The sequence below is a fragment of the Crocodylus porosus genome, unplaced genomic scaffold, assembly GCF_001723895.1.
Source record: "Crocodylus porosus isolate Cpor-Errol unplaced genomic scaffold, CroPor_comp1, whole genome shotgun sequence".
Lineage (NCBI taxonomy): Eukaryota > Metazoa > Chordata > Crocodylia > Crocodylidae > Crocodylus > Crocodylus porosus.
The window spans coordinates 5,086,102-5,107,635 of NW_017728921.1; the positions used below are offsets into that span (position 1 = coordinate 5,086,102).

Below are 21,534 nucleotides of genomic sequence, written 5' to 3' on the forward strand. Positions count from 1 at the left end.
GCCGCCATGGGCAGCTGAAGCCGGCGCCGCTGCCCATGGGCTGCGCTGGATGCATCGCCTGGAGCGGAGCCGGGCCCGGGCGCACGGTAAATGGGGCTGCGGGGGCAGGGTCGGGGGGGAGCCGTCGCCTCGTCCCTCCGCAGGGCCGTGGAGAAGGGTGGGGGGGCGCATCGTGAAGCCCCTTTGTGCGGGGGTCCCTTGTGTGCGGCTGCTCCGAAACGACAACGGTCCCTTCGGTGGGGTTTGCTCTTCTGGGCTCTGGCGAGCGGCCCGGGGCCAGGGGCTGACCTGTTGGCTTTGCCTGCGCCGGCTCGGAGGAAGGCTCCGCGCGACGCATCCGTCTGTCGCCTCTCGGTTGCATCCGGCGCGGCGACCACCGAAGAAGGGAGCCACGGACCGAGAAGAAGAGAGTTTGCTTGATGTCTCCCCTCTCTCTCGCTTTATTTTTCTCATTTAAGTTCATCCCTGCGTATGGGGATCGCATCGGGGGGCGGTTTTTCCCCTGTCCAAATCTAGGTGGAGAAATGGCAGCCGGAGCCGGGCTTTCGGTGGCGGAGAAGAGAGGGTGAAATACCCAACGCCAGCCCCTGCGTTCGTGTGGATGTTGCCGGCAACAAAGGAGGAAGATTAAAAATATATCTGTATCCAGGGTGGTGGTTTCTCTTGAAAAGCCGCTCTCGCGCTGCTGGCATCCCCCGGGACTCGGGCGCGCTTTCGAATGAGACCCCTGAATGCGATGAGGACGCCTTTACCGAAATGCAGCCGAACGGGGAGAAAATCTTTCTTGTAACTTCAGCACGGGGAAAGCTGCCAGCTGCTGGAGGCAGAGAGTAACAGAGTCGGCAAGAGTTAAATGCGTAAAACTGCTGGGCATTTCGCTAGTTCCGAGAGCGGACCGGGGATGAAAAGAATAGTTGGGCAGGGAAGGAAAAATGAGGCTTTCCTATTGCCGGTGACGGAGAACCTATAAAAGAGCCCCTTGATCTGCCTTTGAGGAGAGCTACCAAATCGCAACCATCGAGCTGCTAAAGAGGCAGGGTTTTGGAGCCAAGAATCCAGCCTGAAGGCTGCTCTTGGAGGATGTGGGCCGCTGGGCGTCCAGAGTAAAACGCAGTGGCTCGCCACTGCATGCTGAATTCCCCGTTAATGCCAGTGAGATTTAATCGTGTGCATGGTGCCGAATATGCGTGGTGTCAATGGGGACTTGAGTGAATCTCTGGCAGCTCTCGGGCCTGATGGCCTTTGGTCTCTGCGGCGGATGCCTCCCCCCTCCCTTTGTACCTTCTGTCCTGTCTTTCCCCCACATGGAAGTGCCCTCTGTCTGATGCCGAGAGGGTAGAGCGCACATCCATGCCCACGGTGGCCGTCTAAAAAGCGCTTCTGAGGGCTGGCTGTTGCCTCCCACAGCTGGATAGCAACTGCCCTGTGCAGTGTTGGCGTTGTGCTTGGGGGGTGGAAATGAAATGCATGTGGCTTTTCTGACATCTAGTGTGGGCTTTTTGAGTGAAAGGCTTGCTTGTCGCTGCGTGTGCAGGCTGTCTCGTTCTGACGGGAATTTGTGTTAGACCTCTCCTTCGCAAGACGAAGGGAGTGCTTTTCTCCACACACACACGGCTAGGAGCAGCCTGGTGTGGAAGTGCAAACGTGACATGCAAGTGGCAAACCGTGGGGCAAGCAAGCAGCTCTGCAGGGCAGCAGCTCTGCCAGGGCAGAATGAATCATAATAGCGCTCTGACATTTTAGAAGGACGGATTAAAAGCGCCTTTTCTCTCAGGAAGCTGTAACCCACCAGGCGTTTCCATGTTAAAGGTGCAACTACCAGCCAGGCAAGATGGACCCAGCAGGTTCCTAGCAGATGTACCCGATGACTTACCGGAGAATTGAGAAATATGGCAAGGCTGTGTCTCCTGGAGGGCAGGAGGCTTTGTGTCATCCATACTCATTGAGAGGAAAGAATGGCTGGGGCATTTCCACCCCGATGGGTGGGTCTTGGGTGTTACTTTCTCATTCAGAAGCTGTAAACCTGTAAAATGGGATTTTAAAGTGCTGGGAGTGCTCAGATCTCTAGGAAATCCTGCACTGCCTTTCTCTTTCTGAGGAGGCTTCTTGTGTATGCTCCGTGTCTGTCTGAATCAAGCCAGGCTGCTTTGCTCCCATTAGTCGGAAAAGAGGAGAAGAGCTATTAAACACTTTCTTGTCTTTCCATGACCCTGCTAGTGGAAGGGGGGAGGGGGAGGAAGAAAGCTAATCCTGGGCTTTGGGAACTTGGTATTTCTTCCTGTCTGGCAGTAGAGCTTTCTTGCTGGTTTAACAGGTCAATAAATACCAGCACAAGTTCCTTTCTCAGTTCAAGCTGTAAGAGATGTTCAATTGAAATAGGGACGATCATTAAAAATTTAAACGTTGGAGTCTCTGAATATTTATTCGAGGGCCAGAGTAAAGAAAGCCCTGGAAAGACGTGATTGGTCAGTGACTCAAAATAGAAACTAATAGCCAGGTTTGAACAGCCAGGGTTTAACAGCTCACTTTCTGAGCGAGGCCCTGACCTCCTTTCTGTCTGATCTACCTGGCACAGAACAAAACCTCCCTATTAGGAAGCTGCGGCACCCAGTTTGTAGCCCCTCTGTGCACTCTGCTTTCTGTGATCTTAAATACGGCGTGCTTCCTTCGCAGTTTCAAGGAGACTCTCTCTCCTCGGCTCCCAGCTGTGTGTCAGCCGGCAAATCCCCCATCTGCCATCCTTGCCCCAGTGTTTGAGCCTGATCCTGAAGAACCTGCCTTTTGCCTTGGACTGTTCTGATGAGGTAGGAATTTCTAACGGCCAGAAAGGAAAGTCCAGTAAATATAACTCTGGTGCACACCACTGAAGTAGGAGGCCTGGGATCCGGCGTTCCCTGCCGATCCACAGCGCCGGTAGACTACACTCCGCAACAGCAGCAGCTTCTTCCTGCCTAGCCAGCGAACTTCAACCTTGACCTGCAGGAGGTCCTTTTGAGGTCAGCAAGAGCGGAGCCTGCTCCCTGCAGATGTGTTCAGTTGTTCTGCTGCCGTGTAAAAGCCCCCTGGGCGCTGGCAGTGACCACCAGGGCTCCTGCCGCCACTCATCCATCAGCCCACAGGCACAGGCAGCCTGAAGAGCACTTGTAACAGCCTGTAGTGTGATAGCAGGCACCAGAGATCCAAGACTCACCGGCTTTTCTCAACAGCTCCCCAAGGATTTCCATTTCGGTGCTCTTTGCAGTGCTGATGTGGAGAAACTTTCTGTTACAACACGACTGACTTCAGTAGACTTCTCACCTGGATGCGACCACCTCCCCATTCAGAGCTGGGCAGGGTGCTTGCCTGCCACCCATCTGCATCCTGTTTCTGCCCCTTGCCCCCTGATGCTGGGCTGCCATGGTAGAGACCTGCCTCTCTGGATACACGGCTGCTAGGAGCTAGTACTGGATCCAGCTGTTCATTCTGTTTTTGCTCCCCTCCCTCCTAAAGACACCTGACCAAAATTTGGTGTGTGAAACACAGGTGAAACGGGGCAGGGGAGAGAGGGTGAAACACTGGAGAACCTCATCCCAGAGTTGTGGGTGTCTTACCTAGCTGCCAGGGCTGGAAGGAGAACAAAGTTTCCTGCATAAAGTGGACTGGTCTCTTCTATGGTCCACTGAGAGACTCCACTGGAAGAACATCTAAGATAACGCACCCGCCCAGCCTCTCCCAGTGCCTGAGCTATGGCAAAGTTGACCTGCCAGCTGATGAGGGATTGTTTATTATGCCCATGCATAATAGGTCTCAGAATAGCATGGTTCATCGTTCTCTCATAGGGACAATGTAAGGCCTCTGTCTGGCAATGACTTGCTTTCAGGCAAGTGTTGCCCCTTGGATCTGAGTGAGAAACAGGTTGCCAGAAGCATCGCTTAGGTGAGTAGGGCTGTTGACTTGGTAGCAGTGCACCTGGAGCTTTAATCCTGGCAGGATACGCACACAGGGAAATGCCCATCTCTTGGGCTCACACCTGCAGAGTGTGTTTATAGCCATGCTGGGAGCCCCTTGGCTTGTGCAGAGCCGGGAGGCAGCATCCAAGCTCTCGTGTCTGCAAGCAGGCAGCCGTGACATAAACCCTGGGCTTTGCACCTGCAGTAGCACCTTTTCCTTGCAGGGTCCCCTGCTTCTGACCCAGAGCTTGGTGCACGGCAGGCATCTGTGGCCGCAGCCTGGAGTGCGCACACACAAAAATAAGACGTTTCTCCTTTTCTCTTCTGCCTGCGCATTTCTCAAAAAGCTAATATTCATGAAAGGTAATTCAATCAAACAGCGATTCCTATCAGCTAATGCAGCAAGGCTGGCTCAGGGTGAGAATGGGAACTGGGAACACAAAAGCCCTGTTTTATTACCTCCTGCTTGCCTGAGAATTGCTTTTCTCCCTCGAGTGAGCCGGGTAAAGCTGGCTTTATTATGTTAACCTATTTGCGTGTCAAGAGCTATTGTGCTTCTCTTTATCTGTGCTTGTATTTGCTCGATGCAGGGAATAAAAGGACGAGGCGAAAATGGATGGCTGGTCAGTGCTTTGCACTCTGGGGGCACTGATTGGTTGCTAAGTGATTTGCATCCCTGGTAATCGCTTTTATCTCGGAAGGATGTCGTGTATAATTATAAGCCTACTGACATCTTTTGAAACCTGCCTAATGGGTGTTTTTAATTTAGGTGGGGAGTAGGGGCTGTTCAGGCTGGTGTGTGGGTCTGTGGTTCTCAAAAATTGTTTTTCACCTGGGACTGAAACGATTCCCCATGAACTTGAGGTTGGAAAAGCCCTGTCCCACAGAGAAGTGGGGCAAAGTGGAATCTCACTGCCCTGCAGGCAAGCGCCTACCTCAGCTGTGTTGAATCTGCACCAGCAATGAAGCTGCAGGGAGTTCTCTGCCCTGTGCAAGGTTGTACTGTATTCCCGTCCTCGAATGCCCTCTCTGGCAGGGCACTGCACTGGAGCTGCTTCCTCGGGGCTCTCTCCATAGAAGTAGGCCTCAGGGTGAGAGGGTCTCCTTGAATGTGTCAGGACCCTCTGCCACACGTCTCATGGTGGGAGGCCAGCTGCAGAGCTATTCTGAGACCTTGCCGCTCCAGCCTCCTGCTCTCCTTGTGTCCCTGCTGTGCCTGTTTTCTCTACTTCTCTCCAGTGTTGCCACCAGTACAGCTACATGGAGGAGAGTGAGCACGGGCAAGGGGAGAGAGGGCCAGGTGAAGGATGCGAGGTGTGAGCTCTCCTGTTTTGTCATTCTTTTCTGGGCCAAGCAGGACCTAAATCAGTCGGTGCAGCAAACACATTGACCCCAGAAGAACTCAGAGACACGCAAACCAGTGGGTGCTCAGTTAGGCAGGGAGCACACTGTAACCCGAAGGAAACAGCCATCTCCCTGTGCGGTCCTCTGTGAGTTCAGTACATAATCCCGATTTATATCACAGGCTTGTGGTTCTGTGCAGAAAAGGGACCGTGTCCTGCCAGCCTGGGACCAGGAGGCAAATCAGAGCCACAGTGGCTTCAGATCCACATTGCATGGTCTCTGCTATTTGGGTCCAGCATGCCGTATTGACAACACTGCTTCTCAAATTGCCTCCTTCCCTGGGCTTGCAGGGTGGTATTGTTTTGGTCAAGCTCAGATGGTAGGAGGCGCTTTTGGGGAGTCGGATCTGAAGATGGGTATTCCACCCAGGGCTCCATCCATAAGGTAGTGGGTCAAGTGATGAGTTTGAGTCACCATATCTGGTTTTTCTCTGCCCTCGTGGGACTGTGCTGACAATGCCTAATTGCACTGCAGGGGAGTTTAAGAGGTAGATGGAGGTCTTGGATGCTGGTCAGGGGACGTCAAGCTTCTGGTGCCTTGGATGTTACTGGAGATGGCTTGAGATTGTGGCATATAAGCTCTCGCTAAATGTCTCTACAGGGATCGGTTGTGAAGTAATGAAATGCTGCTTAGCTTTTTGCCACTGAGTTTGAGTCAAAGCTCTTGGAGATGAATCGGGCAGTTCTCAGGCACTCCAAGCCGTGTCTAGAGCCAGGTGCGTGCACTTGCATCTGTTTACATGTGGCCTACATTTAAAGGCATGCTTTACAACCGTAAGGGGTTGAGCTTAATTTTAAAGGTGCAGGTGAATCATCTCCAGGACTGTGCACAGAACGCAGGGCCCGACCATGGGTTGGCTACGCATGTTCTGCAAGCCATGGCTATACCATGGCGTTAGGCAGTGCAGTCCTTGGCCCTTTGCTCCATGTGGATGGCTGCACGGCCCACAAAGCCTCGGTGGACCTACCCCCCGACCCATTTTGTAGAGGAAGCTGATTGATGTGAGGTCATCTCTAACAAGGCACGTGTGGTCCTTGGGCTCTAGGCTAAGTGCTAATGCTGGCTCTCTACAGGCAGAGTCTGGGCATGTCCTGTCTGCACCCAGCGAGGGCATGGAGTTGTCCACAGCCCATGTCCAAGCTGCAAGAAGGTGGCCTGCCCAGCTAAGCTTGCTCTGGGTCTCCTTTAGCCAGGCTGTCAGAGCACCAGGGCATCCTTGTCACTGTGACACGGAGGGGCTGGGGGAAAACAGGGCACCCTGTTCCTGGCAGAGCCTCTTTCTGTGCAGCAAGGCGCACACACTGCTCTTAGAAACCCCGCACATTCCCCTGAGCGGCAGCATATTTGCCCTTTGGACTGCAAGGGGGTGGGGGAATGGAACCACAATTCCCGGAGCTGCACAAATGTGGCCTGCCGTGGGAAAGCTCCATGAACGTGGGAGTTCAGCCCCGGCCTGACAAAGCACTTCTGCAAACAATCCCCCCGCTGCCTGGAGCTTACCAGATGACCCCTCTGATCTGCAGGGACGCTGCAGCTTCATGATGAGCAGCAGACAAGGGCCGTGTTGTAATACCATGGGCTTTGCCAGCTCAGGGGGTGGTGAACTTTTACAAGGGCATTTGAGGAATGCAGTTGGCACTGAGACCCAGGAGCTGGCTGGAGGGAGGCTAGCTCCTATCTCAGTCTGCAGGGGGATGGACACACAGGCCGCGGTAGACAGCACGCATGCATTGGAGCAAGGTGAACGCAGGTAGAGTCTGGGGGAGAGACGCTGGTAAATCTCGGAGGCAAACAGAGCAGGGGGAGAGCAGTCAGGTACCTCTCTCTGCCTGTACTTTCTGGATTGCTCTAAATTGCTGTGCGAGACAAGTCTCCCAGAGCAGGAGGTATTAATGTGGCTCTCTTTGCATCCCAGTTCCCCCTCCCTTTCCGGGAAGGGGGGTGCATCTCTCCAGCTCTTTTCAGGGTCTTGGTCCTTTTTTTGCTAGAGAGTAGCACAAACGCATCTATTTATGGCTCACTGTAAACAAACTCCCAATGAAAGAAAGTTAATGACCTGAGACTGACAAGAGCCTGCTGGGAATTTTTATAGCCCCTGGGATCCCTGGCTCTAAAGAGAAAAATGTATCAGCATTTTTAACCCCAAATGACAAGCTGCTCCCCCCCATTCATTCCCCCCCAAATCCCTTCCCCCTCCAAAACCCCGGACTGCCAAGAAAACAGTTCCAGAGAAATAATTTGTGGGCACATTCAATGGTGCTGAGACAGACTGCTCAGCTAAGGAGCAGCAGGGGAAGCAACCAAAAAAAGGGCCTTTTAATTGATAATAGGTAGGTCTGAATCAAACCCTGAATCAAACTGTGGCCCAGGTTTTGTATTGCATGCAGGCATGTCTGTGGAAAGCGGGGAGAGGTTGCAGGGGGCGACGTCCTGGAATCAAAGAATCTTCCAAGCTTTTACCATCTGCCTGTCGTAGGTCATTTTTTTTATGTCATGCTTCAGGCTAGAATTAAGCCTGGTTTATCATCAGTGGTAACCAAACACTAATAAAGCCTTAATACCCTGCAGTGGAGAGATTTAGCTGTCAGAGATAAATATTCATATTGCTGTCTAATACAGCTTTAGTCCCGCAACAAGGGACCAGTGGGAAGGAAAAAATCATGTAGTGCAGGGTGGTTTTTAACATTAATAATGCTGCAAGCCAGCATATGTCACGGCTTCTACAGGACAAGTGTGCCTGGGCACTTGGGCATCGTTGTTCTAGCGCTACATTGCTAATTGTGTGGCATAAATATCACCATTAGTGCTCTTGAGTGGCGAGATCATTAGTACGATGCAGAGTGGTCTGGGTGTGTCTGCTCTTCTGGATAGTGCCCTGGTCAGGGCCACTTGCTGAGCTAGGTTTTTGCTCTGATCCCTCTCCAGCCCTGGTTGGATTTGCTAGGGAGAGCTGGCAGTTACAGCTGACAAATGGATGGAGGCTTTAAGCCAGGGGTGGGCAAAATGCAGCCCACAGGCTGGATGCGGCCCACCAGGCCATTCTATCCAGCCTGCGGGGCCCCTAAAAAAAATTTAGAAAATTAATATTTGACTGCCCCCGGCTGTCTGTCATGCAGCCCTCGCTGGCTTCCCAAAACTCAGTAAGTGGCCCTCCACCCAAAATAATTGCCCGCCCCTGCTTTAAGCAGTGCGAGTTAGTTATTACATGGGGAATAAGCAGTGCTTAAAGAGATGCTGTTGGCTAGCATGGGGACCAGTGTTTGAGTGGTGTAGAATAGGCATGGTTTGTCTTAAAACCCAGCTAGATTTTCAGACCTCAAGCGTTTCCCTGTGGGAGCCTTTCTGGTCTGTAGGGCTGCCAGGTGCTATGCTGCAAAACCCAAGTTAAAGAGAACTTCTAATCCCATCTCTTCCCCTTGGCAGTGCCTGTGTTTTCAGTCCCCTTCTCTTGTTTTTTTTTCCCCCTCCTCTACATGTTTCTATACCTACCTGACCCCATGGTGCCCAGTGTTGCTGTTTGAAAACCCACAGGAAATGGGGGAACTGGCTGTCTGGGGCCAGCGGAGCATTTGGGAAGTGGCGATGAAGGCATAAAGTGAACTTACACAGCTCTTGAGCCCTCTCCTGCCCTCCGCACTACTTGTAGCAATAGGAGGAGAAAGATGCAAGGATTTTTAATGGCCCTAAGTCAAGAACACGGAGGCAAGAAATCATTTAAAAGTCCGATTGATTCCTCTTTGATACTGCGTTTGAATCAGTTACGTGTATTCTCAACTGGCCTCACGCTCTATCTCTGCGATGATTTACTGCCGCTTGCGGTCCCGCAGCCTTTCTTGGCTGCAGGAGTGGAATGGAGCTTGTACTGAGTGTGTGTAATAGAAATACGCTGGTAATATCTACATGGTAGCTTTATGGTCTTGGAGAGCTCTCTCTCCTTGCATAATTCCTGTTAATGTCAGCGTGAGTTAAACGCACCGGAATAGACTCATAACGTCAGTATAATCAGAAATGGCTTTCCATTTCTGTGGGAACCGGTCTCCAGGGAGAACATGGGAAACAGGACAAGTGTCGTGGGAAGAACACCCAAATTTCCTGTACCCTTCCTGTACCCTTATAATCTAGACAGAGCTGGCTTCAGCCATATAGAGGTTGAGCTATCTGTTAATGCACTCTAATGGGGGAGCGGGACTGTGCCTAATATAAAAATAACAAGAAATAAGCTGATAAAGATTGTTTTTAATGACGAACCTTATGCATTGTAATGGTGTCCTGCATTCAGTAGTGTTTTCTTCCCGGCCCCTTTCAGGGCATCTTTACGTTCAGAGTAGCTTTTGGAAGGGGCAGGACCTCTGCGCTGAGTTACTGTGGGACTTTCCCTACTGATCCCAAACCCTGGGTGGCCCTTCATGTGGTGATGTGTGAATTCAGGGCTGGGGCCCACTCTGGGTGTTCAAGGGAGCTCAGAGCAGAGCACCTGAAGAAAGAAGGTTCTTCTAGGTCTGGTCCTAGAGAAAAAGTAGCTTTGCTGCAGAGCACAGAGTCGGGGAGAGCTGGTGCAGAGCTGTCAGGCTTTCCCAGGTGCAAACAGAGCAGGCTTAGTGCCGCTGACCCTGCAAGGCCTGGAACCCCTGCCAAATGCAGTCCATCATGGCAGATATCAGTCCCCAGGCAAAGCAGATAAATTGGGGTTGGGGCATCCCCCACCCTGGCTTGAATAGCAATGGCAGCAGGTGGGACATAGTGCCTCTTGGTCAGCAGTGGCTTTGTTGGACCTGGTGTTCATGGAGCTGGGGGCCCTGGGAGCTGCCCTTAGGACAGCACAAAGACTGGGGGCTGTAGATGTGGGGAGGTGGCAAAGAGCAGGCTTTCAGCATTGGAATTGGGATGCAGCACTCACGTCAGCTCACCTTCTTGGGGACGGGAGCTCTCACCCAATACGGGAGCCGTACTGGAACTTGGGGGTGGGGATGCGGTGCTGTTTCCCTTTCCCAGCCTGCCTGGCCAAGGGTCAGAGGGTTGGTAATACACCACGTGACCCCAACCCTAACATAATGGGCAGGTGCCTGGCACTGAGCTACTATGCCCTTCCTACCAAACAGCCCTCAAGTGCCAGTAGAGCATGCTTCCTTCTCACTTCACATGGGCTCAAGGCTCATGGCTCTTCAGCTGGGCCCCTCTCTCCCAGGATCACACCAGGATCAGGAGCACCCAACCTCCTGGCTCGAGTCCTTCCCAGCAGCACATCCCCATCCATCTCTGCATAAGCCAGGGAACACAGATGGAAGCAGTAGTTTTTCAGCAGCCCTAATGCTCGGAGCTATGAAAGATTAAGGTTAGTGACCATTTTTTAACTCAGTAAAGGGAAAGACAAGCTGGAGTCTGCAGTCCAGAGATATAATTAGTTCGCAGCAGTGGTGCTTTCTTGATTTAGCTTCAGAGAGCAGAACAAGACAAGGATGTTATACCCAATTAGCAATAACATACAGTCTGAGCCTCAATAGGTGAGATAACAAGCCATTTTTATGGCTTTTCTTTACAGACTTTTTTTTGGAAAGGGAGGGGGGCATCAAGTCTTTATTTCTTTTCATCAGGGAACAATTATTAGTGATCTAAGAATTTCTAAAGCCAAATGATACATTTGTTAACAAAAAAACCAATAAAATAGCCTAATGGCTAAAATACAGTCCTCAGCCACTTGAAGCTAGCACCAGCAGTAGCTTCAGCTTAGACCTTCCTGGTCCCACAAGAGGTGTCACTCAGGGCTGATCTCCGATCCACTTCTCCGCAGGATGCCTGAGCTGTATTAAAACAGCCTGACCTGCTGTTGAAGGGTTGTGCACAGCCAGCCATTGCTGGTGGCTCCCTGCATCAAAGGCCCACGGGGAAAGCCCTCATTTCCTGTTGCACTTCTGAGATGAAGGGGTGTTGCTCGAGTGCCTCATGCTTGAGGATGTCAGTGGTCTGCTCATGAAAGGAGGGGGCATTGGGAAAGGAGGCCCTACAGTCAGACACGGCAGGCACTCTGAGCTAGCGAGGGGCATCCTGGTAGCTGGTGGGCATGGGAGGCAATGGGAAATGTGCCAAAGGATGCACCGTGGGAACCATCTCTCAAAGTCTTAATAGCTTCCACATTTTTTTGCCTAACTGGCTACCGGCTCCTCAGGTCATCCTTTTCAGCAGCACTGGGCTTCCCTATGAACTTCAATGAGCCACTTGGCAGCGTGGAGCTTGGTGCTGTGTCAAGGCCTTGGCTTGGCCTCCGGTACTCAAATTGCTCTCGCCTGTGGAAATGGCCTTTCCTGACACTAGCGATGGGCGGTTCTCATCGGCTGCAGGTCAAAAGCAGAACGTGTGCTTGCTTTAAGTTTTGGTGCATAAATTCCCAGATTTATCTTCTAGCCCTTCCTCTGCCTCCACTGCCTGGTTGGTAACTGCCCGCCACCACTTCTGAACACTGCGGGAATCCACATGCATCTGCTTTTTCCCTTGGCAGCGCCTCTGCTGCTGCCTGTTGCCACTTGGTGCTGGTCTTCATAACTTTGGAGCCTCCGGAGCTGGGGTCCTGCCACTGAGCTGCTTTGGTGCTTTTCTAATCCACTTGAAAGCCTGGCTCTCAAACCGTATCCAGGCTTGAGTGTGCTCAACTCCGTAGCTCCATGCCTGCCTGTTTCCTCCCGTCCCAGGTGCCTCTAGGTTTTTACAACTGGAGATTCCTCCTTTTCCTACTTGAAATGTCCCCCAAGGTACTGAGCTGCTTCCTCTCCTACATCCCCCTCCTTCAGCCGTCCCCTTCCATATGCACCTGAAACAGCGACATGGGGCAGCTCTGCAGAAATCAGGAAAGCTTGTGGCCCTTATACGCTTAGCTGTCTGTGATATGTTCCTTGGTGTTTGATTTCAGCTTTGTTGCTTCCCAAGCTTCAGGTCCCTCCCTCTGCGCAAGCAGTTTTCTACAGCACCTTTGACGTGTGTCGGTAGGTGTGCAGGCACTCGCTGCCTGGGGCTAGAGAGCAGCATTGAAACTGAGCTTCTGTGCAGCTGAGTGTGTGGAGGGATGTCCCGTGAGATCTAATAGCGCTGGAGCTAAGCCAGCAGGCCTGGTGCTCCTTGGAGCCAAAGAGCTGAGGTGCCTGCCCATGGGGGGGCAGAGCTGGGAGCAACTGCATGCAGTTGCAGATTTAGGGCATTGTGGGCACTGTTCTGCAGGATAGCAATGCCTGGGCAGCCCGGCCACAGCAGCATGGGCTAATTCCCCACACTGCTTGATGGGTGCATTAGCCCATGTGGAACTCACTGCTTGGGTAACTCACTGCTTGGGTATCTCTGTGCTGCTAGCAGTGACAGACTTACCCTCTGTGTCCCTTTGGGTCTGAATGGCAATGAGCAGTTGTTTTCCTTTTGAAAACCCCGTGCCATGGAGTTTCTGGCGTGGCGTGAGGTTTCCTCCCGTGCCAGCACTTCCAACACTTCTGAGGCACTTCCCATGCAGCCAGAGTCTGGGCTCTTTCCAGCGCCAGAGCAGCGCAGCCTCTGCTCAGCTGCCTGACAAATCGCATCTTGCCACGTGGGAGTTTAATTGCAAACCGTTTTTATGGATTGTGCTCGCATCTGTGCCACTATGTGCACAGAAGACTCAATTCCCTCTCTTCCAGTCTCCCACCACCAAACAAATTTGCTTGGAAAGGAGCTCAAGCCAAGGCTTCCAAGCAGGGGTGTGCGGGAGCTCCCTTCTGCTTGCCTTCTCGCTGGCTTGGCAAGTGGAGTCACGGCTGTGGCGGAAAGACAGCAATCTCCGTGGCAGAACATGGCTCCACACGGCTCCAGGCCTGCTTCCCACTGTGCGTGTTTCCCCATCTCTGCGCTATTAACGTTACATTAAGCCCCGTTCGTGTTAGTCATGTGGGCAATAAGTTTTACGAGCTGATGGCCTATAAAACAAGAGTCGTGCCTGTGCGCAGTGAGTATTTCTTATCTCCTAATATAAGGATTTATGGCCTGCGAACTGGCAAACCTCCCAGTGGCGCTGGCTGGAAGGTCCTGCGGCACTGCTCCCCTCTGCTTCACGCTGCTGCTGGGAATCCTGCCTGGAGGAAGACATGGTGCCTTCCAAGCTGGGCCTCCCCTGGCCAGCTGCTCTGTGCACCTCGGGGCTGTGAGAAGATGGTGAGGGGCAAGGCATAACTGCTTCTTGGATCTCAGTTGCCTATCTTGGCATTGAGGAGTCCACAGTGATGCTCCTCTTTCAAGGCACAGCTCCCTGTTGCTCTGCTTTCTGGGACGATGAGTCCAGTGAGGCTGGTTAGTTGGTTTCTCCAAGAGCAGCGTTGCACTGCTGGGGAGATGGCAGAATAGTGTCGGGTGCACAGAGCTCCCTTGATGCTTTTCACTCTCGCCTCCTGCTGAGGCAGCTTGGGCCCACCCAGCAGACTATGCCCAGGGCCTGACTGAAGTGTGGCATGTGCCTTCCCAGCCATGGCTCTGCCAGCACCCAAAGCAGAGCCCTCCAGAGCTCTTCTGTCTCCTCATGGCATGGATTCCCGTGGCAGAACCACTGGGCCCTTGTTATGGAGCCACTGCTTTTCTCCCTGAATGCTTCCTCATGAAAAGAGCCATTTTGGAAGCCAGGCAGAGGCTCCAGTCATGGCAGGGTGGCATTGCAGCCCCCTCATGCTGGAGGAGAAGTTAGAGCATAGGTCCACAAAGGCAGGCAGAGCGTGGCTTGGTACTGGGGAGGCCTCATTTGTGTGTGCCTGGTGGCCGAATGAGTCTGGGAGTGCTCAGGTGACACCCTCCTCTCACCCTGTTACTGGGACTCCTCCTGCCTCAGTTTCTCCTCAGCTATTTTGAGGGCACTCCTGCCTTTGTCTGGGCCATTGCAGATGCTGCATCAGCCCCCCCGGAGGTGGGAGCCCTGGGGCATTAGAGTCTGCGTGGCTTGCTGATTGTGTGCACCTGGCGCGTGGCTGTTCCTAATCTGCTAATCTACCCAGCCTTTCCCTTTCAAGGGAAAGGCGCCCAGGTTTTCTGTAGCTTCCCAGAGACAGTATCACTGGGTGACCTACAGCCGTGTCCCCTGCACAGTATCAGCTAGATAACCAGATGTCTGCCATCTGATAGCACTGTGTTCCCACTTTATAGTACTGATCGATGGCAATTGATTTTCCTCCTGTGTAAACCTGAACCGGTCAGGACTGTTCAGATTGTTTTAGTGCTCACAGCTCTCTGCTCTCCTAGTTACAGCCTGAGCATCTTTTCCCCACAAACACATCATTTCTGGGGGCTTGGCACTCTGTAATTTTATTTGTTTCACGGCAGCCACTGCTTTGATAGAGGCCCCCAGCTCTGATTTGCTCAACAGGGCACCAGTTGCTAGTGAAAAACTGCTGAAATCTTGGCTTGGGTTTAGTTAGCTGGGCTTAATACCAGACTCCCCTCTTCATGTGGGTACTGTGCTGGTTTTGCTCCCTTGGTTTCTCAACCTGAGAGGTTGGTTTGGCTGTTTCCTTCCTTCTGTGCCCTTCAAGGCACAGAGAGCTGGCTCTAAGCAGGTGTTTCCCCCTCCAGCCGAAATCCAGGCCTGCCAGTTTCTATACTGGTCTCGGTTTTGTCCCGTGCAGCTGGTGGCTTCTGAAATGTTCCTTGGAAGGTGCAAGGGCTTCCCACTTTCTAGGTTGCTCATATCAAACTCCACCATGTCAGTTGGTGCTAATGGGCATCCTGTTGGCAATGACTGATAGAGCCTAGGACAGGGCAGTCTTGCCCTGAGAGGTGGTGACTGCTGCAGCAGCTGTGTGTGACATGGAAAAGGGCAGTTGTCTAGTGTGAACTCCACAGCTGATGCGGGATGGCTGCCTGCAGTGCATTCTCCATCCTCAGGCTTGTGTGCCAGGGAGGGGAAAGCTGCTCTGCCCAGCCAGTGCCCACCTCTGTGGTGTGTGGCCTTGATGCTAAGCTCCCTGTACCCTCATGTGGACTCAGCCAGAGGATGGCCTTCATCCTACTTGCCCCGAGTGTGGAGGAGAGGCAGTGAAGATGGAGTATAGCATAGCTTTAAGTGCTTGTGCTAAGCTCTTGTGATCCAGTCTCAAATGGGGAGAGTGGGGAGGCTGTTCAGGGACACAGATAGATCCTATTGCCATTATTAGGCATCTCAGTGCCATCCTATTCCACCCACTGTTAATGCTAGATGTGGGTGGTGCTTCTTCTCCTCCCAGCTTTTAATGGCAGGCTGCGGGTTGGGGTGCAGGTGTGTGGCAAAAGCAGACGTGTCCAGGGTTTCCAGAGCAGGGTCCCACCTAAACACTGAGATGCCTAAGAAATGGGCTTGGCTTCAGGCCTGGATGCTCCTTCATGCCACCTTCCCTTCCTTGCACCTCTGCCAGCCCTGGAGGAGGAAACCCTGTGTCCTGTGCCAGTTGGGGACCTCCTGAGAGTGATCTTCTGGGCTCCAGCCCGGTCATCTGCAAGGACCTAACTCCTATCCCTGAGACTTCACCCATTGTGGGTCACAGCAGCATTGGTGGCGAAGAGGCCCTTACCTGCGAGCGTGGGGAGATGGCAGCTTGGCCAGGAACCTGGCCTGTGGTCTAGGAACACGCCACAATGATCATCAGCGCGCGTTGTAATCATTAAGACTATTAGAAGGAAATGTTGGCTCGAAGCTAATGTCAGACTCTCTGTTCTGCTTTGCAAACGCTCACAATTAATGCCAATCAGATTCGGGAATAAGCCAACTCGAAATCATGTCTGTTTCATCTCATTTGTCAGCTGTTGCCATTCTGTGTTGTACATTTTCATACAATCGCTATAAACATAAAAGGGAAACTCCGCATTCTTCCGAGGGCTCTTGTATTGTTCTGTGTTCGTTTTAATTACTTTGCATTCAGCGGCTCATCTGGCCCTCGCCAAATAGGCAAGAGAAAGTAGGTCTTTGTAAAACAAATATATAAATCTCGATAGATGCTTTATTTTCCTATTCAGTGGTTATGTTAGATTATCTACAGCAAAGGGAGAAAAGCCTGTTTAATTTTTCCTTTTGCCTGAGCTTGTTTCCCACCCCCACCCCCCACTTTGCTCTGAACTTAGGCTGTTTTTTGTGTGAAGGGGGGAGAGGGGGCAGTCCTCCTCCTCTAAGGAAAGCCAAAAAAAAGAAGGGAAAGTATGGGGTGGGGGAAGCTAGAATGATTTGACCGGATGGTGGCATAATCCCTGTTACAAAAGTACACATCAATTATAAGAATTCCTACAGTAATCTTGGAAATCTATCTTTTCTGCTGCTCTAGCTCATTAAAGAACACCATTCATTTCCATCTCTCCGGGTGTGGAGGGTTTAAATCTCTGGAGCTTTGTGTTACAAAATAGACTTAGGGTGATGGGCCCTTTTTAAATATTAAAAGAAAGAGTTGATTTCTTTTTTTTTTTTCCTGCAGACTTGCAGCACAGACTAAGCGTAACCTAATTAGTTGAGCATGGTGGGTATGGGAGCCTCTGCAGCTATAGGAGATCACCTCTTTGAATAGCTTCCCCATCTGTCGACTGGTAAATGTATCGCTTTCCTCAATACGCGTCTTTGATTACATGCCGGGGCCCTGCCGCCTCCCCTCGCACGGTGAAAAGAGCCATCTCCCAGAGAGAATGAGGTTTCCTAAGGCCACACTGGCAAGACCAAGAGGCTGCGTTAGTGGAGTGAGCTGATGTGAGATAGGGCTTTTGTGTTTGTGCATCTCTAGCAGGGCAGGGGAGGAGCACAAGGGAGGGGGCCTGCACAGGGGAAAGGGACATGCGGGGGAGCCGTGCTGACCCTAAACACACAGTGCAGGGTGAAAAATGGGCTTCTCCATTCAACAGCCAGCTCTTTTGTAGACAGCTGTGTGGTAAGGCAAGGGCAAGGGGTGGGAGCCAACTTGGGGTAACAGAGAGAGAGAGAGTGGAGCCGGGACACGAAGGGGAGGCGAGGGTCAGCTTCCAGGCAGCACTTCCTGCAGGGCCAGTTGGCTACCGACACAAGCACTGCAGGCGGCACAGCAAGACCTGTGCCCGAGTGAGTTGCCCAGCCAGGGTCTGGGGCTCGGCAAGGCATGCTGCACAGAACCCAGGTGTGCTAACAGGTGAAGGCAGAGCCTATGGCAGTGGTGGAGGAGGTGGGTGTCCAAAGCTTTTTGTACTCCAGGGCTGCCATCAAACCCCCAAACTTCTCAGGGGTCCTTGGGGCACCCTTGGCATCAGCCTGGCGCTCAGTGAGAATCTGAAAGGCAGGAGGAGCCAAATACAGCCCAGCAGTTCGCTATGGACCACCAGTGGCCCATGGTTGGGGAATAACTGATGTGTGTGTGTGTATGTGCACGCATGTGTAAAAGGTGTGCGTATGTGTGTGCATGTGTGTGGCTGCAGAGGCTCTGTGCAAACATGCTAATTTGTTTTTTCTTCCCTTGCCTCTCCGGCTAATTGGTTCCATTTGAAGTCTTTGTGAAAGCGGCTGATTATAGTAATTTCAGCGGTGTGATCTATCCTGGATTCCTGTGTTAGATTCTTTCATACTTCAGACACTTGGGGCCTGTAATTATGAGCCAGAGCAGCTCAGTACTGCTTCACCACGGCACTGGTGAGGACTGGGTGAGCTGTCCTCGGGCCTCTGCAGCTCCCAGGTAGTGTGGAACAGGGGAGACTGTCCAGGAGCATCTGGACAGCAAGTGTGCCTTGCGCTGCCTTCTCTCCCAAAACCCATGCGGCAGCCACCGGCCAAGGGAACAGTCTTGCTTTCCTGTTGTCCTCAGGGACAGGACCCCTGCTCCCTAATGTAGTTAGGTTGGATGGGTGGCTGCTGGAGATGTAAGGCAGTAAGTCCTGGAAGTCTCTTCAGATGATGTGCTCTGTGCAGAGGGGGCATGCAGCTCCTCTGAGCAGTTTAGCACACACAGCGAGCAAGTCAGGAGGTGGGATTGGTGCTTTGTATGCAACCAGGTTGGCATCTTGCTGTAGCAAGGGTTTTCAGCCAGTCCTGCCCAGCATCCGAGCCCTTCCTGATAGCTCTGACACACTTCTGTTCAGAGCCTCCACGGACCATGATGCTCTCTGCAAGCTTCCTGGGAAAGCCAAGCTCCCTTGGGGAAGGGGCACCAGGATTAGGGGAGGCCTGCCTTACAGAAGTGGGGTTGGGATTTCAGCTGGTCTGACTCTCTCCCCACTGACTCCAGGCCCCGAGGGTCCTGCCAGAGCCTGGAGAGCTCTTCCTATTGATCGCTGCTCCGTGTGCAGCCTGCCAGTGCCGGGGCGGCGCTCAGGATTGAAGCGCTGCATAATTGTGTCAGACAAGCATGATTTCTTTTCAAAGTGATGGCGGCGAGGCATTGTGAAAGGCCACCCCAGAGGCAGCCTCCCTCTCATGCGCCGCAATTGGACGCGGCTTGGCCGGTGTCAGAATTAGAGGGAAGACGCATGTATTTAAGCATCACCTGCCCCACACACTGGTGACGGAGCTGCTCGGATCCTGGTGTGAGCACTGCCTTGGCCCAGCTCTGCCCGGCCCATCGAAGAGCCCTGCCCCTGGGTTGGCTCTGACATCTTGGCTCTGCCAATTTGGATTCTTGCATTTTTGTTCCCAGTCACATGTCATGACCTTCTCTTCTCAGAGGTGTAGGCAGGGGCTGCTGCCCATATTGGTACCCTGGTCAGCCCACTGGAGCTGCTTCATCATGTATTTCCCACTCTCTTGGAGACATTTCCCTCCCCCCTGCTTTGGGGGTGACTTGTCAGTTCCAGGGACAGCAACATTTCCCTGGTGTCTGTGTGTGAGGCAGTGAGTGACGAGCCCCCCTGGGACCAGTGGGAGTCATTTGACCCCACGCTTATCCCCTTCACTGCTTGTTAAAGCCAGGAGGTGCTGCAGATCCAACCCCAAACCTGTCCACAAAAGTCCCTTCACTCCGAACAGCCACTGAAGAAGATGCCAGTTGGGAAGGGAAAGTCCTGTTTGGAGTGGTTATGTGGCAGCTCCTCTCAACTCCTGGAAACTTCTTCCAGGCAAGCTGCACATGCAGGGAGGCCTGGAGCCTAGACCCAAGGCAGGATTCCATCCTGGCAGGTGAGCCAAGCGCTCTGGGCTTGGACGGGCAGGGGAGAAGCCAAACCCTGAAGTGTAGGGACCTGTGCCAAATGGTCCCTCTGCCTCAGTGTCACTGTCTCTCTCACCTTAGGACTTGTCATGGGTGGTAATTCTAAATGGAGGGTAAGAGTGAGCCAGACCCAGGGTACCTTTCAAGCTAGGGATGTGGTCTGTGATATCATTGAGCTCTAACTAGTGGTCTCATCGTCTAAACCTAAAAAAACCCCCAAATGTCCAGCCTCCCTGGAGCATTTTCACTTCCTGCTTTACACCCAGTCTATACTCTCCACACTTGGGTGTTTGGGCTGAGACCTGGCCACATTCAAAGCATGTCTTTTTGACTCACCTTTAACAGTACCTGTGCTTCGGTCCCATTGTGCTAGTGGGGAAAAGTGTTGTCTGCTCCACAGGCCCCTTTTAGCAGTCTTTGGCCCCTTACAGGCAAGTGAAGACTGAATGTGGTGACACTTCTCCTCCGCCCCAGCACCATGTATCGCTGGGCTATTGCCTTTCTCCCTAGAGGTGGCTGCATTTCAGTAGGAGGGACCCTTCAGTAGGGTTCATCCTATATAAGTGCCAGGGAGGTGGCGATTACAAGAGGCACCTTTTTAAACACCAGCTGCCCATATCTAGCAAATACTCCAAATCAATGAGTTGCTAACAGGGGCTTTATCTGTAATCCTGTTTCTCATGTTCCGTCAGACGCTGGTCTGTACCTGTTGTGAAATCACAGGGTCTCCAGGTTTTACCAGCCTGCTCTGTTTCATGACAACAGCTGCATGGCGCTCTTGCTTAAGTACTGGAAGAGAAGTGCTTGCCCCGGCTCCTAGGTGGGATGCCCCGTGTATCTGGTACTAGATCAGCACACAGTTTTTTACCAGCCTTCTTGCTGGATGTGCAAAGGAGCTGCAGGGTGGGTGGGAATGGGTGTGACACGACAGGGATCCGATGCAAATGTCAGAGCAAACCTCTTCTACCTGCCTACAGGTTCAGGGTATGTCTCATCAGTGTAATTTTCAGGCAGCATCTTTGTGGCTGCCATGGGAGCAGAGCCAGTGCCCCTCCTCCCTCCCCCTTCCCCATATGAGTGACGTGGGACAAGAGGAAATATGGGCACATTATTTTTTCCAGCCATTCTCTTGGAAGTTGGTGGTGCATTTTGCCTGTAATGAAGTAATAATTGTAGCTCATCAGTATAGCAGGGCCTAGAGGCATTGTTATTGGATTCAGCACAGTGCGTTGATTTCTCAAGTCTCAAAAGTAATGTCAACTCTATTTTTCATATTACACTTTTCTCTTAACGAATGCATGGCTGTTCTACCTTGCGGCTGATGACTTCTGACCCAGTGCCTTCCAAAGGGACCTTGCACCAAAGCACAGGCTGATTGTGCTCTTGCATGCATACCCAGTGGTCAGATTGGGATAGCCTATAGGGATGTTTGCCTTCCTCTGTAGTGGGGGACATGGCCCTTTTCCTGGGATCACTTGAGCAGATTATTAATAACCTTTTACAGAAGCAGGATGTTCCCCCTGCTTTCCCTGTGGCAGGTTAGGGTGTTAGGTCTTCTGTTGTTTCAGGGCTGACAGTTTTATTAAGAGGTTATATTGTGGATTTGTGTAGGATGGCTTGGATAGGGATAATCCTGCCTCAGGCAGAGGTTGAACTAGATGACCTGTGAAGTCCACTTAGGACTTTTCTACACAGGAGGTTATTGGAGGGCAGGTGACAGGAGGGAAGTGCCAAAAAACTCCAGTTACTTCCACAGCAAAAATAAAGTCGGTAGAGGTCCAGCCTAAGCCTGTGGTGACCCAAGCATGGGTGACAGGGTGCCTGTCTTAGCGGAAACCATCAGTCACTGTGCTTGTGCACCTGCATAGCGGTGGGCCTCAGCCATCCATTACAAAGAGGACAATATTTAGAGAGTAGCAGGCTTAAAAGGTCTTGAGGTTCCTTTAATCCAGGGCTGTCCAACTTCTGAGCAGGCGGGGGTCCCAATGCCACGTGGGCCCCTTGGTACCTCCGACCCCTGCTGTTGCTACCATGCAGCATGACCCCAGTTCCTCCCTTCTGGCTGCTGTTGGGTGGGCAGTGGGCTAACC

The 21,534-nt window shown here is 52.4% G+C and overlaps 1 protein-coding gene across 2 annotated transcripts in view; it reads left to right on the top strand.

Moving 5' to 3' along the window:
* The first annotated feature begins 6 nt into the window (after positions 1 to 6).
* Positions 7 to 21,534, top strand: part of FAM222A (family with sequence similarity 222 member A) — an 89,129-nt gene continuing 67,601 nt past the window's right edge. For both annotated transcript variants that reach the window (XM_019538854.1, XM_019538855.1), the window contains exon 1: positions 7 to 86. The gene's annotated coding sequence lies outside the window, so the exon portion shown is untranslated. The remainder of the gene's footprint in view (positions 87 to 21,534) is intronic.